Source organism: Pseudophryne corroboree, chromosome 8 (assembly GCF_028390025.1).
Source record: "Pseudophryne corroboree isolate aPseCor3 chromosome 8, aPseCor3.hap2, whole genome shotgun sequence".
NCBI lineage: Eukaryota > Metazoa > Chordata > Amphibia > Anura > Myobatrachidae > Pseudophryne > Pseudophryne corroboree.
The window spans coordinates 285,492,742-285,505,602 of NC_086451.1; the positions used below are offsets into that span (position 1 = coordinate 285,492,742).

At 42.0% G+C, this 12,861-nt stretch overlaps 1 long non-coding RNA gene across 1 annotated transcript; it reads right to left on the bottom strand.

Annotated features, from left to right (window-relative positions):
- Window positions 1-1,296: 1,296 nt before the first annotated feature.
- Window positions 1,297-12,296, bottom strand: LOC134947721 (uncharacterized). The gene is made up of 4 exons (XR_010182724.1): window positions 12,242-12,296; window positions 11,071-11,180; window positions 1,592-1,794; window positions 1,297-1,446 (listed from the first exon to the last, which is right to left on the bottom strand). It is a non-coding gene; the product is annotated as an uncharacterized LOC134947721 (long non-coding RNA).
- Between the last annotated feature and the right edge of the window lie 565 nt (window positions 12,297-12,861).

Consider the following 12,861-nt stretch of genomic DNA (forward strand, 5'->3'; position numbering starts at 1 on the left):
ACTGTATTATTTAATGTATATAAATTTCTTTATCCCATCCACCAGTTGCTGTTTTGTTGTTGGCTTTGCAACACTCCTAACGTACCTCTTCAATTGAGCCCACACTAATTCGATTGGGTTCATGTCTGGTGATCTAATTAAAAAAAAAAAAAGCGTATAGAAAAAATTAATTACATTACAGTAAATAGAGAAAATTAAACATACAATATTGTACTGTTTATTAAACAAAATTTTTTTTTACAGTACTAGAGTGCTATCCAAAATTTTACTTGTACACTGTTGAAATAATACTCACTCTGGTGGTGTGCGTTCCCAATTCATACCTTTCTCTTCCATAAATTTGGCTGAGGCGGAGTGTTTAGGATCATTGTCTTGGAATATCCTATGGTGAGTTGGGTAATATTTATTCACAAATGGCACCATACATTTCTCTACTATTGTTTCTTGGAAATATTTCTTATCCATGATTCCTACAGAAATCAAAAAATGTTGTTCATTAATAAGCAACTCCTTTTATTGTGCAGTTACACGTACTCTACAGTACAACATGTATTTTTACAGAACACAGGCACAGAATAAAGTATAGTACTGTACTGTACCTTCGAAAAATAATAGGGGACCAGCTCCTAATCGTGATATGCCTCCCCATACATGGATTTTCAATGGATGCTTTGGGCGTGGTTTTAAAGAGATATGGTTACGTTTCCTGAATGACATTCTGGAGAACCGCTCAAGGGCAACAGACGATTCATCTGTGAAAATGACATCATCAAATGTTTCACCACTCTCAATCCATCGCCGTGCCTGTTCCACTCTCTTTTCTTTATTCACATCTCTTATCATTGGAGATATCCTGTGAAGAGCCAAAAATAATGAAATCAGATACAGTTATGAAATTACAGATTTACAGATTACTGTATATACAGTAGACTGTATGTGCAGTATACTGTATTATATACCTACTGTATACATTAAACTGTACATACAGTACATTAAGTTACATACAGAGTAATATATATATACATACTGTACATACACACAAACACAGTATACAGTATGTAATCATCACAATAAGCCGGCAATGCTTCATTGCTGTCTCTGAGTGCCTATACAGTAGGTATCTCTTTTGGGATAGAATACTGTATATACAGTATATACACACACACATACTGTATATAGTATAAAGTACACACTCTGTATAATGATTTATGGCATTATTATATCACGTATCAAGGGATTATTAACAGTGCATTTACTGTATGGTTTATACTGCTTTCAGTATTTTACCTTGTTGCGCCAAAGGTCCATCCCATTTTCCGTCGCATCCTTCTGATGCTGGTGGCCGATATGTCCAGGTCATACTTGGAATGGAGAATTCGTTTTATTTGCAGAGCAGTACGCTCATCATCCTCACGAGTTAGTTCCTCCACAATTTGTTGCACTCTCCTACAGTACAATACAGTATGAAAAATATGAATTCATGAACAGCACAATCACAGTTACAATTGATGAAGTTTTTATTTTATTTCAAAAAAATTGTTTATGGTATAAAGCAAGTCATTTAAACATTACAGTAGTGTACAGTACGTACCATGTGCATTTTGTAGGAAATACAAATCTGGGCGTTGTTCTCTCGAATGCATGATAGCGCACTGTTTCTAAAGTGACTATAATGCCACTTTCCTTGAGCCATGCATGGATCTCTTTGATGGTTTTATTTTCTTTTTTCATGTTGGCGATTATCTTGCTCATCGTTTTGTTGATAGTTACTGGCATGTTGTCCAACTATAATTCCTGTATGGAGAGAAAACATTTGTGAATACTGTAGTCTAAAATTTACACATCTGAAAATGCATAAGAGTTTTATGATAGAAGTTAATACTGTACATGTTTACTATCCAGTACCTGATGTTCAAATTTAAGTATTGTATACTGTACAGTACTGAAAATACAACTTCAGTGTTATGGACTGCAATTAGTTTCCTGTATGAAACAGATACAGTACAGTAAATAACCCTCCTTGGAAGTGCATGGGCCCTGTGAGACTTACAGTAGTGTACAGCATAAGGGTCGACTGACATGATGTACAAGCATTACATACAGTACATGTCAGTACTGTATGTAAATTCTTCAATTATTGCCTAACAACAATGCTGCTTACTGTATATTAAATACTGTAGGCCTAGAAATGTGCATCTCAATATAGTAGTTAAAAACACAGGGGCCTATGTGGATAAGCGAGTTCTATGCACACTAAAAATGGCCACCGACCGTGAACCCCCAGCACGTGGCAGCGCTCGGATATGTAGTGAGATACAATATGGCATACATTTCACAGTTCAGGGGGCAATGCTGAAGGAGCGTCACAATCCCCTAGCTCAATTACATTGGGATAAGCGAGGTCTATGCACATTACGGTATACCGAGCTGGATCGCTTAGCAACCTGACAAAATGGCCGCCGACCGTGAACTCCCAGCACGTGGCAGCGCTCGGATATGTAGTGAGATACAATATGGCATACATTTCACAGTTCAGGGGGCAATGCTGAAGGAGCGTCACAATCCCCTAGCCAAAATACACAGGGGAGGGATAAGCTACTGTAGGATTGCATACAGTATTACGGTACACCGGACTCAATCGCATAGCACACTGTCAAAACGACCACTACCCATGAACCCCCACCTCCTGAACCCCCACCTCGTGGCAGGCAGCAGTTGGGTATGGAATGAGAAATGGCATAAGCTGTGCAGGCTACGGGGCGATGCTGAAGGAGCGTCACAATCCCCTAGCTCAATTACATTGGGATAAGCGAGGTCTATGCACATTACGGTATACCGAGCTGGATCGCTTAGCAACCTGACAAAATGGCCGCCGACCGTGAACTCCCAGCACGTGGCAGCGCTCGGATATGTAGTGAGATACAATATGGCATACTGTACATTTCACAGTTCAGGGGGCAATGCTGAAGGAGCGTCACAATCCCCTAGCTCAATACAGTATCTCACGCTTACAGTATCTTACAGTATACGCTTACAGTATCTGTGTATTTTGGCTAGGGGATTGTGACGCTCCTTCAGCATCGCCCCGTAGCCTGCACAGCTTATGCCATTTCTCATTCCATACCCAACTGCTGCCTGCCACGAGGTGGGGGTGAATAAAAAAAATAATAAAGTGTGAAAAAAACTACAGTAACATGCATTAGTACTTAAGGAATCGAACCCTGGACTCTGAGTATAGGAAGCGAAACACTTCACCACTTCGCCGCAGACAAATGTATAAATCCGTTGGTTTTGATTATGCTGTAATGGCTACGGGATTAAGACGATAACATACTGTAGAAAATTCCTAATCTTGAGAGGCAATAGTGAACTTGTAACACACATCCATTTGCGACAGTGTACACTACTGGTTTTACAGTACTGTGTTTTGTCTGCGGGACTCGGACGCTCACATACAGTATTCATAAAGTATTGTAGATGGATCATATACTGTATGCTGTACTACTGTATTTGCGTCGGTGTCGTACTGTATATACTGTACAGTACTGTATTAAATAATGCAGCGTAATGAGTACAGTATTTGCTGTATGCAGCGTAATGAGACGCCTTAGTAAAGTAGTCCTTATTATGTATGTCAGTATTGTATTTTACGGGAGACCACACGCATGCGCAGTGGTGATTGTAAAAAGCGACATCTGGTGGCTGATCGCAGGTATTACACGTAAAGGTAACGCCAAACGTCAAATGTCTGTCTCCGTGCGATTAGATAGCCTCTCTGTGGCTATGCGCGCCTCGCTACGCCACAGTGCACTGCGTATGGTCGAACGGGACAACCGCCGCGGCCACTCAAGATAAAGGTGGCTACATCTGTATCTCTTTCTACAAATTAAATAAATCTAAGACTGAAGCTCTTCTGTTTAATGTCCCAGAGCTGATTCTTAAACTACTCAAAGATAGATATAGATATGCAAACTAAGTCTATTAAATACTTGGGTGTTCACTTATCTAGAGATATAATTTATTGCTAAACTCCTTTGAGAAACTGGTTAAAGAATGGTTAATACATGAGATATCGTGATTGGGGCGAGTTGCACCTGCTAAGATGATTCTGCTTCATAAACTCATGTACCTCTTTCGTGCAATACCTAGACCCTTTCCAAAGTCTCTCAGCAATAAATTTAATAAGATCCTATCTCAATATATTTGGAAAGGAACAAGGCCCTGGATAGTGCACCAGACACTTGTCCTCCCAAAGACAGTGGGAGGTGTGGCCTATGCTGACCTTGACAGATACCAGTCAGCCTGTATAATCAGTCAGGTTAGAGATTTGAAGGCGTGCCAATCACCAAAACCTTGGGTGTTGATTGAACATTCCTTTGTGAGTTCTTTAGTTCTTTCGGATCTGATATGGCTCCCGCCACAAGCTGTATTTATATGGTGTGATCCGGGCGCTGCGATTAGAATCACTTTTATTGTATGGCACAAGATTGTTTTTACTGATATGATATACAGTTTCCTGCTCCAGACCTCTCTTTTCTAACTATTGCATGGCTCATCCCTGACTTGAAACTTGACTTATGGACTGAGTTGGGTTTCTCGAGAACCTTAGCTTCCTTTTCCTAACTACAAACGCAAATTAATGTCCCTAAACATGTATTTTTCAAGTACTTGCAGCTACGTCATTGGTTACAATCATATCTTGGAAGAGCACCTGGTATCCCCCACTTCCCTAAATTGTTGCATTCTAGACTGACGTCTCCTCATCACAGAGGAGGTATAACGAAGTGGTATCAGTATATAGTGTTGAACCTTACACGCGGGAAACTACTGGCTCACATTAAGTGGGAAAGGGACTTGGCTACAGCACTTTGAGATGATGAATGAGACTCTATCTCTCACACTTGTTTTAAAATGTCCAAATGTTTAAGCCATTCTGAGATGTTTTACAAGCTTTGTCAGAGGGCGTATTTTACACCGGAGCAGCAACATAGTATATAGCCCACTACCTGGAGAAATTGTGGTTGCATAGGGACTATCTAACATATATAATGGGAATGTCCAATTCTGAGGCCACTCTGGTCTGAAGTATTATCTCTTATAAATGATGTATTGGACATGGCTGACCCTCTAGTTGCTTTATTTCATCACTCTCCCCAGCCACTGCTCTGTGGCGATTCTAGGTCATATTTTGCTATCCACCAAAGCTGCCATTGCTCAAATGTGGAAGTCGGCTTCTGTTCCTAATATATGACTTATTGTGAATAAGACCCATAAACATTACCTATTTGAAACAGCCAACATCAATACATACTGTATGAAGTGGTTTAAGTGGAATGTATACAGGGAAAGTCATGGACAGCTCACAATATACAGTGAACCTGTAGATTTGACTGTTCTGAATTCATCTGGAGACGATTCAGACTCTTGAACTGAGTTGACTTTGTCATAATTTGCATATCACAGTTGGTATTCTTGATGTACTCCCTTTGTCTTCCCCTGTATGTCTATGTCCTGCCCTTTTGTCTCTTCCCTCTCTCTGATTGTTAGATTCTCTTTATGTTCGGTTTCACATTGAATGTTATACCTATGGCAGGGATTCAGACCTGATCACTGTGCTGCTAATGTTGCTGCCCTGCAATCGGATAGTCGCCACCCAAGGGGGAGTGGAAATTCACCTGTGCAAGTGTGCGATCACATGCGGGCAGATGCAAATCCATTCACACCTCACTCAGGGGGTCATTCAGACCCAATCGCACGCTGCCTTTTTTCACAGCCGTGCAGTCGAGTCTGAACAGCGCATGTGTGTGGGTCGCAATGCGCAGGTGCGTCGGTCGCTGGCGAAGGCCGTCGCCACTGAGCGACGGAACTAACGAAGAGAGCATTTGCAGCAGCAAACGCAAGAAGATTGACAGGAAGAGGCCATCCAGGAATGTCAACTCACCGTTTTCAGGGAGTGTCCAGGAAAACGGAGGCGTGCCCGGCCGTTTCCAGGGAGGGTTCTTGATGTCAGCTTCTTCCAGGATCATCGCAGTGGCTAAGAAAGTCCTGGGCTGTGCAGAAACTTTTGTTTGTGCAGCTGACTGCAGAGCCGATCGCACAGCGATTCCCCCCTCCCCTGTAGGTGGCGATTACCTGGTCACAGCAGTGCAAAAAATAGCCTGCGTGCGACCAGGTCTGAATTAGACCCTCAGTGTGTGCAGTGTGTGCGCAGCCCAGGACTTACTCCTACAATGCTAAAAGTACTTCCTGATCTAGTCAGGAGCTGACGTCATACACCTTCCCTGAAACCGCTTCGGAACGCCTGCGTTTTTCCAGACACTCCCAGTAAACGATCAGTTACCACCCACAAATGGCCTCTTCCTGTCAATCACCTTGCGAACGCCTGTGCAACTGAATTTTTCGCACCATCCTTTCACTGCCCTGTGATGCCCATTGTTATTGGCCGACGCGTGTGCGCATTGTGGTGCATACGCATGTAAAGTTATTACCTGATCGCCCGCTGTGCAAAAACACACAGCAGTGATCAGGTCTGAATCGGGCCCTGTGATTCTTTCTTTGTGACACCGTGAAATTTTATGTACCAATGTGTGTACAGTTTGTTATACACTATTTCTGTTTGAACCAATAAAAATTTATTATGGAAAAAAAAAAAAGAAAAATACATAAAAGATTCTGAAATCTGTACTAAAAGCTAACAAAAAAACTACAGATTTGAACAACTGTAAAAGCCGTGAACACCATGACAGTTGACTCATTGAACCCTCTTTCAGCAATTTAAAACACTAAGGGGTATATGCAATTCACGGCGAATCGCGGCAAATTATCGCCGTTTTTTAAATCGACACAATTCGACAGGTGAATTCTGGCAGGTGGCTGCCGGAATTCACCATATTCAATGAAAAACGGATTCGACAGTCCCGCGGGCGAAAAACGGCCGATTTGCCGGATTTTGCCGCGAATTAAAAAAACGGGAAAAAATGGGAAAAACCCGGAAAAAATGGCGTGGGGTCCCCCCTCCAAAGCATAACCAGCCTCGGGCTCTTCGAGCTGGTCCTGGTTCTAAAAATGCGGGGTTAAAATTGACAGGGGATCCCCCGTATTTTTAAAACCAGCACCGGGCTCTGCACCTGATGCTGGTGCAAAAAATACGGGGGACAAAAAGAGTAGGGGTCCCCCGTATTTTATACACCAGCATCGGGCTCCACTAGCTGGACAGATAATGCCACAGCCGGGGGTCACTTTTATACAGCGCCGTGCGGCCGTGGCATTAAATATCCAACTAGTCACCCCTGGCCGGGGTACCCTGGGGGAGTGGGGACCCCTTCAATCAAGGGGTCCCCCCCCCCAGCCACCCAAGGGCCAGGGGTGAAGCCGAGGCTGTCCCCCCCCATCCAATGGGCTGCGGATGGGAGGCTGATAGCCTTGTGAAAAATGTCAGAATATTGTTTTTTCCAGTAGTACTACAAGTCCCAGCAAGCCTCCCCCGCAAGCTGGTACTTGGAGAACCACAAGTACCAGCATGCGGGAGAAAAACGGGCCCGCTGGTACCTGTAGTACTACTGGAACAAAAATACCCAAATAAAAACAGGAGACCGACACCGTGACAAGTACAACTTTATTACACACTGCCGACACACACATACTTACCTATGTTGACACGCCGACTGCCACAGTCTCCGACGATCCGAGGTACCTGTGAAAAAAATTAGACTCACCTCAATCCAGTGTCCGGGAGATAATCCACGTACTTGTTAAAAAAAAAAAACACGAACACCCGTACCAGCGGACTGAAAGGGGTCCCATGTTTACATATCAGACTCCTTTCCCCGAATGCCGGGACACCACGTGACTCCTGTCACTGAGGACCCTTCAGCCAATCAGGAAGCGCTACTTCCGTGGCGCTCACCTGATTGGCTGTGCGCGTGTGACCTCAGACAGCGCATCGCAAAGCCTCTCCCATTACTTTCAATGGTGGGAACTTTGCCGTCAGCGGTGGGGTTACCCACGGTCAGCCGCTGACCGGCGGGTGACCCCATCGCTAGCCACAAAGTTCCCACCATTGAATATAATGGAGAGGCTTTGCGATGCGCTGTCAGCTCAGAAGCGCACAGAGCCAATCAGCAGAGTGCAAGGACGTTGCGCTCGCTGATTGGCTTACGAGACCTTTCAGTGACAGCTGTCACGAGGGGGTCTCTCTGCATTTGTGGAAAGGTGTCCCATGTGTCAACATGGGACCCCTTTCAGTCCGTGTGGTACGGGTGTCCGGTTTGTTTTTTTGACAAGTTCGTGGATTTACCTCTGGACCATGGATGAGGTGAGTGTATTTATCTTTTCTTTTCAGGTACCCCTGGATTCTACTTGGAGAAGAGGACCGATGTCGGCGTGTGAACATAGGTAAGTATGTGTGTGTCGACGTATGAAATAAAGTTTTACTTTCACGGAGTCGGTCTCCTGTTTTTATTTGGGTATTTTTTTTCCAGTAGAACTACAGGAACCAGCGGGCCCGTTTTTCTCCCGCATGCTGGTACTTGTGGTTCTCCAAGTACCAGCTTGCGGGGAAGGCTTGCTGGGACTTGTAGTACTACTGGAAAAAACAATATTCTGACATTTTTCACAAGGCTATCAGCCTCCCATCCGCAGCCCATTGGATGGGGGGGACAGCCTCGGGCTTCACCCCTGGCCCTTGGGTGGCTGGAGGGGGGACCCCTTGATTGAAGGGGTCCCCACTCCCCCAGGGTACCCCGGCCAGGGGTGACTAGTTGGATATTTAATGCCACGGCCGCAGGGCGCTGTATAAAAGTGACCCCCGGCTGTGGCATTATCTGTCCAGCTAGTGGAGCCCGATGCTGGTGTATAAAATACGGGGGACCCCTACTCTTTTTGTCCCCCGTATTTTTTGCACCAGCATCAGGCGCAGAGCCCGGTGCTGGTTTTAAAAATACGGGGGAACCCCTGTCAATTTTTCCCCCGCATTTTTAGAACCAGGACCAGCTCGAAGAGCCCGAGGCTGGTTATGCTTTGGAGGGGGGACCCCACGCCATTTTTTTCAGGGATTTTACCATTCCATCAAAAAAAAAAAAAGAATATTATTTTTAAAAATATATAAATAATACTTGTGCCTCCAAAAAAGACAAACTAAGTACCTAATCCCTTCTAATATAAATAGATATGATATTACCAAGAAAAAAAAACACAAAAAAAAACATGTTTTAAATTTTTTTTATTAGTTTCACCCTCCAAAGTGTGGCGGATTGAAAATGACGAATTTACTGTCTAAAAGCACTGTTGTCGAATTTCCAAACTTCCATTGAATAGGCTTTGGTCGAATTGCAGCATGTGTATCATTGCAAAAAAGTCGAATTTGTCAAAAGTCGAATTTCAAAAAGTCGAATTTTGAAAGTCCGTTTTTTTGTCAGAAAGTACTGAATTGCATTGTCGAATATTTTTTTTGGGCGAAAAATTCCCGAAATTCGACAATTTCGGGAATTCGACCGCAATTGCATATACCCCTAAAAAGAAATCGCACAGGAATGTTAAGAGCAAATTGAAGAAATGAGCAGACAATTTCTCAAACAATATAAGAAAAGTTTCTGACAAGGCAAAACCAATATATTAAAAGAGAACATGATGATCTTTAAAAATAGAAATTAGGAAGAAGGTAAAACAAAATAATGATGGAAATAAGTATGGTAGGTCAATTTACCTCCAATCAAAATCCCGATGGTCGAAATCCCGTCAGCAATTGACCGACGGTCAAAATCCCAATAAGGTCAAAATCCCGACATGGACAAAATACCGACATTTAAAATACCGACATTTAAAATACAGACAAGGTCAAAATACCGACATGTAAAATGCCGACAGGTCAAAATGCCGACCTGCGTTTTTCATGATTTTTTTTATTGAAACTGACTTGTCCATACTTTACCATCCCAGTGGACCTGAAGGGGAAATATAATAGTGTACCGTGCCCGAAGTATGGCGAGTACAGCGAGCCATGCGAGGGGACACGGTACACTTATATGGTGTCCATGTTGATCTATGTCGACATACAAAAACACAATAAAACCGCATGTCGTTATTTTGACCTGTCGGCATTTTACATGTCGGTATTTTGACCTTGTCTGTATTTTAAATGTCAGTATTTTTTCCATGTCAGGATTTTGACCTTGTCGAGATTTTGACCGTCGGTCAATTGCTGTCGGGATTTTGATTGGAGGTATTTCATACCGTTCCCATGGTATGAATGGTAATTCATTACAGGGTTTGGTTCATACCATAAAAAATGTAAACATATTTTCAAGAAGTATTGGCCAATAGTCTTTAAAAATCCCATTCTTAATGGCTGCCATCTCAACCTAATTCCATATACTACAAAGCCAATATCTTGAAAAATAGTCCTGTACGAAGTACATTTACAACTATGGAAAGAAACAAACGCGTATACAGTAACAGGGTTTCAGAGACGTGGCTTATGCATTGTATGAGAAATTTAAGAAGTAATGTCAGTAAGTTTCATGAGTTTACAGTAGATGGAAAACAATATAAAATTATAGAATTTATTTAATGTAATACAAATAATGGCCTATAATCAGTAAAATGTATAAGTGGCTTATTTTACATAGTTAGACCCTTAAAAACACACTTAAGTAATCATTTTAGGAACATAAAGGCTTGGATAATGTTACTTACACATTTCAAAAAAACAAAACAAAAACATAATTGTTCCATTCAATGTACAAAGGTTTTGGGTAATCCACACATACAAGTAAATTGCAGAGATAGGGATTGTGATACAGTAAAAAGGTCGACATTCATAATGTTGACAACACAATGTCAACAGTTATGATGTAGACATTGCTGAAATGTCAAAATTTAACATGTCAGCATCTGCAAAATGTCAACATATTGCACTGTCGACATGTGAAATGCTGACAATCTGCAGGGACTGGAGGCTTAGGGTTAGACTGTAGCAGTGGAGGGTTAGGCTATGTCAAGGAAGGGTTAGGGTTAAGCTATGGGAGGGAAGGTTAGACACTAGAAGGAGGGTTAGGGGTTAGGCATACTCACCAGCAAGTCATTACGACGTCACTGCTAGAGCCTGAAGACACTGCTGGAGCTGCCAGAGCCGCCATACTAGGTAAGTCACCACTGGACCACCAGGAACCTTTTTGTCGAAACTGTAATCACATCAACATTTCACAAGCTTCAACATGATGAATGTCAACATGGTCAATGTCGACATTATGACCATGTCAACATTCTCATGAATGTTGACAAAATATACCACACCCTGATGTACAGCTAGCCAAATCTGAGATGTAATGCATAGATGGAAAACATTGCACCCAAAGAGATTAAGGGGTCTATTTACTAAGCCTTAGATGGAGATAAAGTCAATGGAGATAAAGTCCCAGCCAATCCGCTCCTAACTGTCATGTCACAGACTGTGTTTGAAAAAATGACAGTTAGGAGCTGATTGGCTGGTACTTTATCTCTAGCGACTTTATCTCCATCCAAGGCTTAGTAAATAGACCCCTAAATGTAGAATTTGATCCTAAATTGTTTATTAAGGATTTATACTGGTTTTTATGTAACATTTGTTTTAGGAATAGCATATACAGACTCAACCGTCCCAGCTGAACCCTGTGTCAATATAATCTGATCTCAAGCATTGATACTATAAGCATATTATGAATAGGGCTACTTTCTTGCATGTTGATATTGAATCACTATCAAAGGTTTTTGTCTACATTCATATGCTTTGGAATGATGAGTGAATCACTGGGTAGACATCTGTTTTCAAGCAGTATTATACTATGTTGTTTTTCTTCTATTTCATTTATTCATAATCAGGGAGGACAAAGGATAAAGAAATCATTGTTGCTATATTCCAACTATATTATGACAAACAAGCAGAATGCACTATAATGATCCAATATTATTGTGTTGTAGTGTGTACTATCTTTTCTCTTACTTGCTTCTCACTACATCCTTTGGCACGATATGACTTCAGCTTGTAAACCACTACTCTTTGCTTTATCCTCTTGGCTCATTGTACTGGACCCTTTTATATGATCATTCCCAAGCCTGCCATGCCAGGAATCCACTCCAATGGCCACGACATGCATGCTGGCTGCAGCTAAATCCATTCTTCCTGCAGAGATCCCTGGTGTACCAATCTTTGCTGGTAGAACAAATCATTATATTTGCATTGAAATAGTGTTATAAACGGTCTTACCTTCAGAGAAAGGTTTCAGTTTCTTCGCAACTGCACTGGTCTGGAATATGGGATCCTAACAGAGTGTTAGCTGGGGAAAGGAGGCTAATCTATTTAAGTAAAAATAAATACAGAAAAAGAAATGGGCTGGGCAATAAAGACAAATGCATGGCACCAACCTGTCTGTATATTTGAGAACATGAAGCCAAAATCTACAGCCAAACTGCAAACAGAATGGGACAACTCCCCATCAACTAAAGGATATGTAGTGGTCCTGGCATACTATGATTATGGACCTGAAGGCAAGGAAAACACATCAAAATATAATCTGTATTTTGTTAGGATAAAATATTGCACATATTTATCTAGTCTGCTCATAGTTTCTTTATTTTCCTTTAAAACAATGTTTAAGCATTAACCATAACAATATGTTTGTCCTATGTATTTTAGTGATCACAATTGCTGGTGGACTATTTTATGTATTTATTAGCCTAACTATGGCCCTCATTCCAAGTTGTTCGCTCGCTAGCTGCTTTTAGCAGCATTGCACACGCTAAGCCGCCGCCCTCTGGGAGTGTATCTTAGCTTAGCAGAATTGCGATCGAAAGATTAGCAGAATTGCGAATAGAAATTTCTTAGCA